This window comes from Aedes aegypti, chromosome 2 (assembly GCF_002204515.2).
Source record: "Aedes aegypti strain LVP_AGWG chromosome 2, AaegL5.0 Primary Assembly, whole genome shotgun sequence".
Lineage (NCBI taxonomy): Eukaryota > Metazoa > Arthropoda > Insecta > Diptera > Culicidae > Aedes > Aedes aegypti.
Genome location: NC_035108.1, coordinates 59,040,805 through 59,054,193, shown reverse-complemented (window position 1 = coordinate 59,054,193; position 13,389 = coordinate 59,040,805). Strand labels below are relative to the sequence as shown.

At 33.9% G+C, this 13,389-nt stretch overlaps 1 protein-coding gene across 2 annotated transcripts in view; it reads right to left on the bottom strand.

Annotated features, from left to right (window-relative positions):
• Positions 1-9,900, bottom strand: part of LOC5568106 — a 106,944-nt gene extending 97,044 nt beyond the window's left edge. For both annotated transcript variants that reach the window (XM_021840949.1, XM_021840950.1), the window contains exon 1: positions 9,070-9,900. The gene's annotated coding sequence lies outside the window, so the exon portion shown is untranslated. The remainder of the gene's footprint in view (positions 1-9,069) is intronic.
• Positions 9,901-13,389: the final 3,489 nt, after the last annotated feature.

The following is a 13,389-nucleotide window of genomic DNA, read 5'->3' as shown; positions in this document are numbered from 1 at the left end:
ATGGCATTCAGGAGTCCATCAGGACGAGATCATATGTTGTGCGAGAATTGAGCCCAGCTGAAGTTAATCAAAAGTGCCGAGAACATGATACATCTCCGTATATCACATGACTCATAGTTTGGCCAGCGCTGCCATAAATTACATATAGTCAAACTATAAATCGAACTTAACCACCAACCTACGAAGATTCTCAGAGATCATGCCGCTCGATTGGAATCCAATCGTTATGGTCAAATCATCCAGCCATAACTCCTAGTTTATTGCAATTTTACTGCTTTCCACTCATGATGTATCCCTCATCTTCATGGGCTAGTCGGAATGATTGCCAATTTTCAAGCCGGTGACGTTAACAAACCACTTAAAAGCCATTTTTAAATCAATCGTGGGAATCCGAAGATATTGATTTACTGTCGAGGAGGAGGGATTAACCATTTTGGGATGCTGGAAGTTCTAGCGGAACATTTGGAAATAGAACAAACGTTTAGTAGGTATAGTATACTGAAAAATATAAATGTTTTCAAAATTTTCAATAACTTCTGGGTGATTTCTGGTTAAAAGGAAAAAAAAGTAGGAAATTGCTATATTTGTAATCAGCGGAGGGCAAAGGAATGGAGGGCAGTGCCCTTCCTGGACAACGAAAAAACTTCTTTGTTGAGGAATTTTAATCAGTTATCAATTTAGTTAATTAGGTTATGAAAAATGCATCACGCGAAGCTTCTTCCATAATTCATGATGTCCCTAAAAATCCAAGCTTCTGTCAAAGATATCCGTATAAATTGCATCGAAAATTAACTAATGGTTTCGCAAATAATACGCCTAAAAATCTCTATAAAATTCCTCAATTTCTTGCAAGCAAAACTACTATTTAAATACACATAAAATATTGAGTGATAAATCTAGATGTTTCTTTTTTTATTTTCTTTATTATCCTTTCAAACACTTCTCCTAAAATTTCTATAGACAGTATTTTAACATATACTCGATGGATTTTATCGAATAATTCCCAGCGTACAGATATTTATCCTGCATCTCTCACTCCCGTTTAAAATCATTTCCTATAAACATACAAAATTGCTTTGTCAATATGTCTGGAATTATATGTTTAAGCCCGATTTGCTGTAAAAAAGAAATTGCTAAAGAAATTTCTCGCCGATTCCTAGCAGAAATTTTCTACAGCGACTCCCGTTTGGAATGACATTTCATTTTCAACTGCGTACTGCGATCAGAAAAAGCGCTTTCTTGATCGATTCCTTGCAGGAATTTCCCAGGCATCAGGGCCAAGAAATTACTTTTCACCAGCGAATCAGGCTTTGAGGTGATTATAAAACGAAGCCAAACTTAGAATTTTCAAGTTCACAAATCTAAGCAACCTGACATTCGTTCGCGTTGAAAATTTGATCGATTGCACAATGGTCCGAATCGACATTTTAGCAGGAAAAAAGTGTTTTCTCTGTTTTCGTCGATTTGAGATGTTCGATGTCTTAAGAGAAGTTATTCGTAATTGAGTTTTGCATCTTCTAAGAAAAAAGTTATATAGGGTGGCCCTTATTTAATTTTAAATTTTAACTCAAACTCTTTCCTTTGATGAAATTTGAGGCTGCGCTCTTCTGCAAACTTTTGGAAAATATTTTTTTGAACAACTTTGTCGAAGACACTTTTGATGTAAATCTAATTTGAGCTAAGTTAATTGATTTAGAAAGATTTAACTTAGGGTGGACGCGAAAAATCAGTCATTTTGGTCTAACTTTTTTATTTTCTGTTTTATGTAAATGTGATCTTCATAAGAGTCGTAGAGGTAGTAATGAAAAATACATATTTTGCTAACCATCGCAAGTTTGTAAATCTTGTAATTTTGAAGCTATAAGTAAACTTAAGTGAAAACCCTTTGACAATTTTAGAAGCCATAACTCATGCAAATGAATGATTAAAATTTTTCTCCAAGCGACATTCGAAAGGCCATACAATAGGAAACTTTTGCCGCAAAAACTGTGAAAACATGATTTTTGTAAATTGAGAAGTATTGAGTGCTTCTTATTGAAAAGTTTCAGACAATTCGGATGAGATAACCCTCTCTGCCAATATGAATCACGGAAGTTCCCAAGTAGTGTTTAACACTATTGGGATCTTTTTAACGGCTTATTTATGTCGCATCTTAAGCATCAAATATCTTTCAATTGGTTAAGAATTTACCTAAATTTTAAAACTTTCAGAGCATATGAATTCCCGGAAGAACCATTCTATTGTTTTTGAAGATGTCGGAGAAAACCTCTTACAATTCTATAGAAATTCTTAGCTGTCAATGGAAACATATACATACTGTAGTTGCAAAAACAAAGTACAGAGATTTTTTTTTTTCAAATATTACTCGAATACTGCTACAACAGTTTAGACAATCAATTCTACAACGAATATTTTTAGAACTATTATAGTGATTTCTCCAAAATTACCTTCCTAAGTTCGTCCAAAAGTTTTTTTTTAAGAATGCACACACTAATTTCCCCAGAAATACTGGTGCAAAATTTTTTGAAGATATTACTAGAAGGGTTCTCGAAGGAATTCTATGTAATCTATGGACGATTTGATTTTTGCAGTTCATAGAGAATCGTTCAGTTAAATTCCTGAATAATCTCTAAAGGTATTTTGATTGTGATTTATATATTTAATTCTATCTTCATGAAGTTTATCTTTAGAAATTTGTGAAGGTATCAATAATGGAGTACTCTGAGGAAAACCTCGAAAAAGCTTTTGATTTTTTTTGTTAAATTCCATAATTCCTTGTAAGTTTACAGTCAAAATAAATCATACAGTGAAATTTCTATGAGTCGATTTTCAAAGGGCCATCGAATAATAGAAATATCGAGTGAACACATCAAAAATTCAATTGAGTTATCTTGTTTTCAAAATGTTTGTCTCTAGATTCCTCCTTCTCAGGTTTTTAGAGCGGATCAAGAGTTTATGATAGTCGTCTTTAATAAAAGATTTGAATTTTACTTCACATATTCTGAATTGGAATGCCCCATGCTTCAACAATGGAAATTGGTGAAGTTTCGAGAGCTTAGTAAATATTCAATATCGTATGTTTTATATTTATTGCAGTTACCTCTTAAATAATTGAAAGTAGAACTTGTAGGATTTAGTATCGCTTCATGGTATACAGTTAAACCTCCAAGAGTCGATGCTCCATTACTCGATTTCGACTCAAATCAAATTTCATGGAACCAAATCAAATTTCATGGTTACTACGATGGTCCCCTCAAACGGCTTTCGATAGCATTGCTGTTCCATGACTCGATATTTCCATGAGTCGATGGTCCCTTCAATATCGACTCATGGAGGGTATAGTGCGTTAGTAACAACACGTATTATCAGTTCAATGGTTTATTACAGAATGATGTTTGGTTCCTACGTCTGACTCTTCTAATATGTCCATGACTACTATGTTAAGTGAACTACTGTGATGTTGTGAGAAGTTTAGTAATGTACTTAATTAATTTACTACAATTCGGACATCCTGATTCAACGATATCCTCATCGTTATCATCATCAGTAAATATATGAGGAAAAGATAACCATTTTCGCATATTTCCCGGTGAGCAAACTGAGCTATATGGAAGGCTAGAGACTTGAAATCCATCTATGTCAGTAACTAAATAACGATCATTTGGTAAAATTTGTTTTATAACGTAAGGACCTTTAAATTTATTAGATAATTTATGAGTATCAACTGTTTTTATAACAACGAAATCTCCTTCTTTATAATCTTGTACACCCTTTCGCTTTTTATCCACTTTGGTTTTATTATATGCTTGAAGTTTTTCAATTTGGTCCTTTGCTTCTTTCCTATCTACAAGATTCCTAAATTCAATATTTTCCTGGTTTTTTGACAAGTATCTCTAAATTAAACTCAACTTTATTGAAAGTATTTTGAAGTTGGCCAAATAATAATATACTAGGATAGTTTTTATGGATCTATTAAAAGTGTTATTATAAATAAACTCTACATTCGGTAACAAAATATCCCATCTTTTCTCAGTATCGTGTATTAGTTTTGCTAACATTGGTGTGAGTGTCCTATTCAATCTCTCTACTTGACCATTGGCCTCTGGAGTGTAAGCAGCTGTTTTTATGTGCTCAACTAAATGATCAACACAAAATTTTTCGAATATATCAGAGGTAAAACAACTTCCTCTGTCTGATATGATTCTCTTTGGTCTACTATAGTGATTCATGTAAATTGATAGGTTTTTAATAACTTCTTCAGTATTAGTGGTTTTAGTTGGATAGAATTTGACAAATTTTGTAAAGGCGTCAACTACTACCAAAATAAATTTCAATCCTTTCGATGATCGTAACTGTATCGGACCATAATGATCAATATGTATGGTGTTGAATGGTTTTTCACCTTTATCAATATTCTTTAGGAAGCCTTCCTTTTTAGTATCAGCTGGACTGTAAAATATACAACTTAAACAGTTACTTATGTATTTTTTTACAATTGAAAACCAGTAAAATTTTTTGATTTCTAAAATAGTCTTTTCTATCCCAATCCCAATAAATTATCATGACAATTTTTTATTATATTGTCTATCATAATTTTCGGAATAACTAGCAATAACTTATTGTTATCATTTCTGAATAGAATTCCATTTTTCAATTCAAAGTTTGGAAATGTATGTGATTCAAGGTGTGTTTTGATATTTTTTAACTTTTCGTCTTGCTCTTGAGCAAGAATTACATTTCTTTCTATATCTTCTGTATTTAACACACTAACAGCTTCAACGGAACTCACTTGTTCGCCTTCATTGTTTTTCGAAAATATTTTTCCTTCATTCATAGCTAACCTGCTCAGAGCATCAACATGACGCATTTTTATTCCATCGCGAAATTCTAATATATAATTATAATTTTCTAAAAATAAAGCCCAACGACTAATTTAAGGATTAATTTCTTTTTTCGTCAAAGTTTGAGCCAACGCATTGCAATCCGTATAAACTTTGACTTTTGTACCTGATAAATAAACATGAAATCTCTTTATTGCATGTACAACTGCAAGTGTCTCCAATTCAAAACTATGTAATTTTCGATTCATATTCATCGGTTTTCTTGCTGAAAAAACTAACTGGGTGAAATTTTCCATCACTTTGCTTTTGCAACAAAACAGTTCCAAATCCAAACGAGCTGGCATCGCAGTGCAATTGTGTTTCAGCTTTTGTGTCGTATAAAGCTAATATTGGTGCAGATACAAGCATATTTCTGAGTTGCAAAAACGAATTCATTTCTACATCACCAAATGCAAAAACTGCGTCTTTCTTAAGCAAATTATAAAGTGGTCTTGCTATCAGGGCAAAATTTTGAACAAATTTCCGAAAATAACTAGTTAAACCCAAAAATCTCTGAACGTCTTTGGCATTTTTTGGTATTGGAAACTCCAATACGGATTCAATATGTGATTTACTAGGTTTACGCCCAAATTCATTGATTATATATCCTAAATATTCAATTTCATTAAAACAAAATTTACATTTGTCAAAATTAAGCTCTAATAAATTGTTACTCAAAATTGTTAATACTTCTTTTAGAGTTTCTCAGAGTTCTTCCATAGTTGCCGAAGCTATTAAAATATCATCAATGTAAACACAAATTTTTCCTTCCTGAATTAATTTCTTAAAAATTTTGTTAACGAATCGTTGAAAAACAGCAGGGGCATTACAAAGCCCAAAAGGAACACAAGTATATTCATATCGACCACTCGGAGTTACAAACGATGTAAATTTCGTACATTCTGAAGCTATTTTAATCTGATGGAATCCTGATTTAAGATCTAAAATTGAAAATATTATTTTTCCTTTCAATTTATCAAAAATATCTTCTAATAAAGGTAATGGATAATTATCTCTAAAAGTATCTTTATTAAGCTTTCTATAATCTACACAGAGTCTAATATCTCCATCTTTTTTAGGAATAACTACAATTGGACTAGCGAAAGGAGAATCGCTTTCCTTTATGACACCAGATTTAAGTAATTCATCAACTTTCTGGTCAACTTTTACTTTATCTGTCTGTGAAAGTCTTCTTGGTTTAAAATGAAAGAGTGCTGCAGATTTTAGAATAATTTTCATCTCATAATCTATTTCTGGTTTCAGAGGTCGTAAAAATTCAAAATAATATTTTTTAAGAACATGCTCAAAATTTACCAAATGATTTTTATCAATGTCACCAGTATTCTCTAAAATTTTTTTGGAAATCAATAGAACTTACAGTCTTTGTTACCTTTTTTGGTGGTTCAATTTGCTCACTTTCGAAGACCGGAGTTTTGAAAATTTGTATTTGGCCATTTTCTATAACCGTGCGCATCCCAGGTTGCATTATAACGTTTCTACCAATAATAACATCGTATGATTGCATCGTCAAATCAGGAACAACTAAAAACTCAATATTAAGAGATAAATTTTGAATTAAAACATCAGTTACTAAACATCCCAGAATATTAAGCCTGGTTCCTCCGATACCCTTATATGAAATTCTCTCATCATATTTGCGTATTTTGCCCTTTTCTACTAAACCAAAGCGTATCAGACAAACCGGGCTACCTGTGTCGAACAATGCTTCAAATTTAGTGTTAAAATGTGGAAAGTGTATATCTACCAGTCCATTGTTTTCGAATCCTACAACTTTATCAGCTAATTGCGTTTTAACAGCTACAATCTTCATTGTTTTCTCCGAACGATGTTGTTGATCGACTACCCTCTATGCTGTCCTTAAAGTTATGTGGTTTTGTTGTACGACATTGAGCTGCGACATGACCAGGGAAGTTACATCTGTAGCATACGATTGGCTTGAAAGCTTCATATGATGGAAGGCGAATTGATGAAAATGACCGCAATAAAGAAATCATCGACTTGAATCCAGAGTTTTGTGCGAAGTTCTTCAAATTTTTGTCTGGAATCCCTTCAATGATATACTCGATCAACTCCATTTCTACAAGGTTCAGTGGTGAGGCCAGCATTCTTTTTTCAATGTAATAATCTTGAAACGACTCATGTCTTCTCCATCTTCTAAGTTCAAGTTTTTTTTCTCAATTCAAACGGATACCGAAAATGTTGTCTTGAGGAGGTTGAAAAATTCAGATAAGCTCATTGAAAAACGGTTTTGATAAGAATTCAGCCATTTCTGGGCATTTCCTTTCAGTTGCTTGAAAATTAGTAATTTCATAATTTCTTCTCCAACATGGAATGTTTTTCGCGTATGTTCAACACTTCTCATAAAATCGTCGACATTTTCTCCTTCATTTCCCTCGAAGTGTGGAAGAAAAATTTGAAGTTCGTCCAATTTCACGGAACAACTTGAGTTCTGTATCCCAGCATGGTGGATAGTACCAAACGACATTGATGCTTCTGATGCTTCTCCTGAATACATTTCCTTCAAACTGCTTGACTTCGTACTTAGCAAATCGAATTGAATTTCTCCAACCAAAGAAGGAAGACTTCTTCCGATATCCTCTGGTATTTCGAGATCCGATCATTGACGAACGTCCAATATTGTTCAGGATTGCGACCGTGCAGGATTTTTTTAGCGTGTATCCCACTTCCGATATATAGTGCGTTAGTAACAACACGTATTATCAGTTCCATGGTTTATTACAGAATGATGTTTGGTTTCTACCTGAGAGAGACTCGCGAAGTGGAAAAATATCAACGTCATATGCAGCCCAGTTTCCCCTCTCACGAAACGTCAAATGCAGCCCACCGTTTTTATGGCTGAAAAAGTGAAAAGTATTGTGTTCAAAGTAAACTGTTATTAAAAACCTCAGTCGGCGGAGCAGTTTTTTACAAAGTTGCTGATAAATCTAAGCAGAAGATTAATTATTTCTAATGTCTGCTACGTTTGCTGGCATGAAATTTCACTCAAACGGCTATCTATGATTCGATGTGATGCAAACTCAATCATTTTTTGCTGAGTTCATGTGAGGATTTGAACAGCATGCGCATAATTGATATAAACACAAAGTGGAATAAGAAAAAAACTCAGCAATCACAGAAAAAGAAGACCGTCTTCGCGAGTCTCGTCTCAGGTTCCTACGTCTGACTCTTCTAATATGTCCATGACTACTATGTTAAGTGAACTACTGTGATGTTGTGAGAAGTTTAGTAATGTACTTAATTAATTTACTACAGAGGGTTGACTGTATTTGAATAATCAGAATCAAAATCAGCGTGACAGCGTACAAAGGTGACTAGAGTTGGATAAGACTATAAATCAATAGTAGAATGGATTATAGAAGACGAAAAACATGTATGTAGGGCTATCAATGTATTAAGGCTCAAGAATCCATCATTGAATCATCAGCAATCATCGAAAACTAAAAACCAGTTTTTTAGTTCAAACTTAAAGAAACCTTCATGCAAATCTATCATTGAATTACAGATAGTAAGTGCAATGCAATAATAGATTGTCATGAACATTGCTTGAATTTTCAGTGAAAAAACTGGTTTTGAAAATTTGAAAAACGATTATGGATATTTTCCTCTTAAGAAAAATCCTGCAGAGCAAACACCAGCAAACGTTTGAATCGCTTTCCACGAGCGATGCTTTTCCTTTGAGTTTTCAAAGACAAAAAAAAAACTAATATGAGTCAATTTTCGCAAATCAGTTTGAACCAAATTAAATTGCTGCCCAGTGCATAGAAAAGACAAATAGGCAAAAATGAAGGTATATTTACCATATTTAATAAGCTATGTTTCAACAGACACAACCAAAGTTTCAAAAACTTTAGTTTCGAATGACGAAAAGAAGTTGATGTTTTATACTTCTATGAATGATTATAGCTACTCCCCAACATACTCCATCTAGGAGATTATTTCGACAAACAAAAAAGTTTGGATGCACGTTTCGAATAAGTTTAAGTAATAACTGCTAAATGTATGCTATTATATATTGGAAAATTAAACAGTTCGTCCACTTCACCATTCATAGAACGAACATTCGAATTTAAATTGTTCAAAAATGTAATGCAATTATCCTTTTCATTACGTACAGTTTTCGCAAATATTGAACTAGAATCGTAATTACCTTTGAATCTACTCCAAAACTCAACACCGGCAGCTCGTAACCTGTCCACTATTCTCGCTTTGAATTACTCCGTCACGAGCAACTTCGCCATCAATAGCGCAGAAAATTTGTTTATTTTGTTCTTTCGCAACAGGTTTCTTCTAAATTTTACCCGGCACTGAGTTGGGCGTTTCGATATCTTTCCATACACTCGATACACTTGTTACACTTTCGTCGCGCATCACTTCACTCAATTTTGAATTCTTCTTCAACAATAACCAAGACGACGAAGACGGTGTCTACTGCGATCGGTTTTAATTTACTTCCCCTTGCTTCGTTTCATCCTTTTCCTTTTCGAAATATTTGGGTGCCAAGCACATGCCATTCCTCCAGTATTCGAATCACAACAACATTCTTGGTCGCCGCCTTCCCTGGTCGAAGCGCACTGTACCGTGAAACGGCCTCCTGCTCTTCCTTTACGGTTTCGGTTATTTCATGCTTCAAATCAAACTCGATTTGCTTATCGGCATGCTGCGATCGAAGGTCCCCCCCTTGAGCATTTGTGTGTAGGACCCCTAGAATCGACCTCGAAGATTGTCTTCTTCGGACCACAACGGCAGACGACAGTGTGGAAATATGACACCGCGAAAAACACCGAAACCCGATATTGGCAGCGTGACCCTTTTGGATGAAAGTTCTAACTGAAGCCCGCCAAACCGCCTACTACGAAGGGCCGAACTACAGACGCAAAGTGTACCGAACTGCGAATAAAAGGGCCGAGTTTCGATTTTCTTAATCCACCCGCTACAACGGCTGGAGACAGACTGAAGCTGAGACTTGGCGGGTGGATTGGATTTGTTGTGTCTCAAGCCGTCCTCCGGTCTGTGGCTGTGGCGCGCGCGTTTTTCGTCGCTCCGTTCTGCCTGGTCGTGTGGATGCTGCGATGAACGGAGAGACCTGTCCTCGTCCTGCTGCTGGATGCGATTAACCTTTGCGTACCCAACGTCTGATTTTGAGGATTTTCAAATCTTCAAGCAGTTGTTGAAGACTAATTTTGAACCAATTTCGTATCGAAGTTATTCCGGACTTTGTTGAAGTCAAACCTTCTGAAATACGTTGTGTCAAATCATTGCGCTTGATTTTAAAGTCCACAGCCTTATCTTGACTGGCGTCCTAAAAGAAGTCTCTGGTCTAAATCTCAGCTAACTTCAGTAAGATTAAGACGTGTATCAATTTGGGTTTGTGCATTGGGTTAAGCAGATTTGTAAATCCCAAAAATAAGACATTGGGTACGCAAAGGTTAACCGTATGCGTATGACTGAGCCGAACCAAAACATTAGCAGCTCTCTCTAGACCAGGTATATCGGATCGACGACGTGCACAGCATCCACGCCGGTGCTACTCAGGGGAAAGAGATTAGCCGAAGGTGAGCATGGTTTAGATGGTTGGTCTTCTCCTTCGGTGAGATTTGTTTTGGTTTGATGCGAAGCATTTGGACTGGTGAGCGAGGTTTGGAGAGAAGTTTCTCGCGGGAGGTTGATGATGGTTGGTGACGATGACGATGATGGGTATACTGTGAGTAGATTGGAATTTGCGAGCATTGGCAGCCAGCTTTCTGATGGTTACTATTAACATTATATGTTCGGTTATGGTCTTATAACTTATGACCGTAAATATTTCTTTAAAAACCACACTAAAACTAAAATTGTTTTCTAGAGATGGATCTAATGTTAATGTAACTCATATATGCCTTTTTAAAAGGATAACTTTTTTATATAACTTTGTTAATATCTCATGTTTTTCTTGATTAGTTGTGCCAGTTAGTAGGTTCGTGCTTATTATTTTGTTGTACTACCTGCGAGCTTTCGAGCATTTTTTAAAACTTTTTACACTGTTTCTTTAGTCACTGTACAGACTTAACTATCACCAACATTAGGCTACAGACAACACGAAACACCAGTGATGAATTTTTCGTTAGACGAACCCGACCAGACTGAAAAAACAAGATTATAACAGAATGTGTTCCACTGATATGATTGTTTTATATCACCAGTTGTTATAAAACATGTACCGTTAGTAGTTAAAATAACAAAAATTTTAACAAAATTTGCACCAAATCAACCCCCCAACGCCCAGTGTCACCTCTAGGTGACACCTTTTTTGTTTTGCTTGTCAAAAATCTAATTCTTCTTTGATTTCCGTGAAATCAGTTGTAAATGAAAACTATACTTATCTAGTTTGATTTTTGCTTAAAGTGGTCCACATCAATCCGGAGTGGCCACCGGGAATCGACTCCAAGAAGAAAAAGTCCATTTTTTGTTTTCTATTATTACAGGAAATCAAAACGACATTTTATTTCAAAACAAACGTGGTTTGCATTGTTTTCAACTGTGATTCAAATATATTAGAGGTAATACATTTTTGAACACAGTATGTTCTTTTTATTCCGATTTTTCATCTCTGACAAATTTTCGTCTATGCATTCAACATGGCAATGGATTGCAATAATATTCAGAAAGTAGCTGTAAGAAGCGATGAATAATAGTTGTAAGATACCGAGAAAAATCAGAAATGGCCACCACGGTCTTTATTATGGTACCCAGAACCTGTTTTGGGAAGCACCTCAGAGTCCTAAAAGACGACTTCCATTCATAATGAGTCGAAAAAAAAAATAAGAATCGTACTGGATAGCCTTCCATTCGAATTAGATTTTGCACGTTTTTTTGCTCTGGTAGAATAAGTGTTTTCCAAAGAAAAATTGATCATTTTGACTCAAGAATAACTTTTGAAAATGGCCTACAAATTTTTGCAAGCAAATTATTTGAAAAGCTCTAACTCCGAAACTGTTGGTTTTAGAGAAAAATGTTCTATGAAGAAGTTGTAGTGAACCGTTGGGACTATAAGAAAAAAATATACACTGAGAAAATAATTCATTTATTTTCGTAAAAAACCAAAACTAAAACTTAATTTTATATTACACTAAACTCCATTATAAATATTTTTTAAATTTTAACCATAGAATGTTGATAGTAAACAGATGTTTGGGACAAAGTTTCATGATGGAGAAATTTGCAAAAAATATTGTTTAAATATTAAAATAGGCCATTTTTATTAGTTATTCGCGATTCTCCATCAAGCAAAATAGGTAAATGGAAAGAAATATGATTTTTACTCTCGAAAACGTATTATCAATTATGGAGAATCGCAAATGACTAATGAAAATTATCTATTTTAATATTTTAATAATTATTTTTTGCACTAAACTTGATATAATTCATATCATAAAATGGCTAATTCTAGAGAAATTATCGTCATAATCATTATGGTTTTGAATCATTTCAAGATTCTTATTGTATCATCAGATTGTATTTATTTTGACAAAACATTTTGATTTTGAAAATCGACCAAAAGTTGTTCTTGGAAAAACTTTTTTACGAAAAACTTCTCAATCATGAAACGTTGTACCAAACATCTGTTTACTATCAAAGTTCTATGGTGAAAATTTGAAATATATTAAAAATGGGGTTTATGTGTAATTTGAAATTTAAGTTTTATTTTGGAATTTTTCATGAAAAAACATGAAATATTTTTTCAATTTGTATTATTATTATCAGTATTAGGGAGATTTTCACGGCTTTTTCAGTGTGTATTTTTTCTTGTAGGCCAAACAGTTCACTACAATTTCTTCGTAGAACAATGTATGTTATTAAATTCTTATTATTATCAATATACAAAAAAAAAACAAACAAAGAGTAAATAATACAATCTTTTTTTATTACAAGTCATATATGCCATATATAGGGACATATATTTCATATATGACGCTTGTGAAAGCGATTAAATGAACCGGTTCAATAATTTACATATATTTGTTGTATATTATGAATGGTTTCGTTATGGTTCAATATTGATTGAAGGTTCAAAAGTGTACTAGGCCCATAGATCTGTTAAACAAATATGTAACAATATCAACATTACACTCCTACTAAAAAAAATGTTTTGAATCTTATAATTATGCCTCCAATCGAAATACAATCAACTTTCCCTAACTCTAAGCTTGATATCGAAGTAAAGAACAACAGTAGAAGTAAGTTTACATGGCTACCTCGCTGGTCACTTCAATCGCAATTGCTCTGAACTATAACTATATCTCCCTAGCTCGATGATCCGTTCAATATTATGATTTGACTGTAGAATCATAAACATGTTTTGTTTTATTTTATAATGGCGTATTTGTTCAAACCATTCCATAAAAAAATCAGTAACGCATTTCAGTACGTATTACAGTCGTACAATCAAATTTCTATTGACAAACAGAAAAAATAGCAATTCAAGACTAAA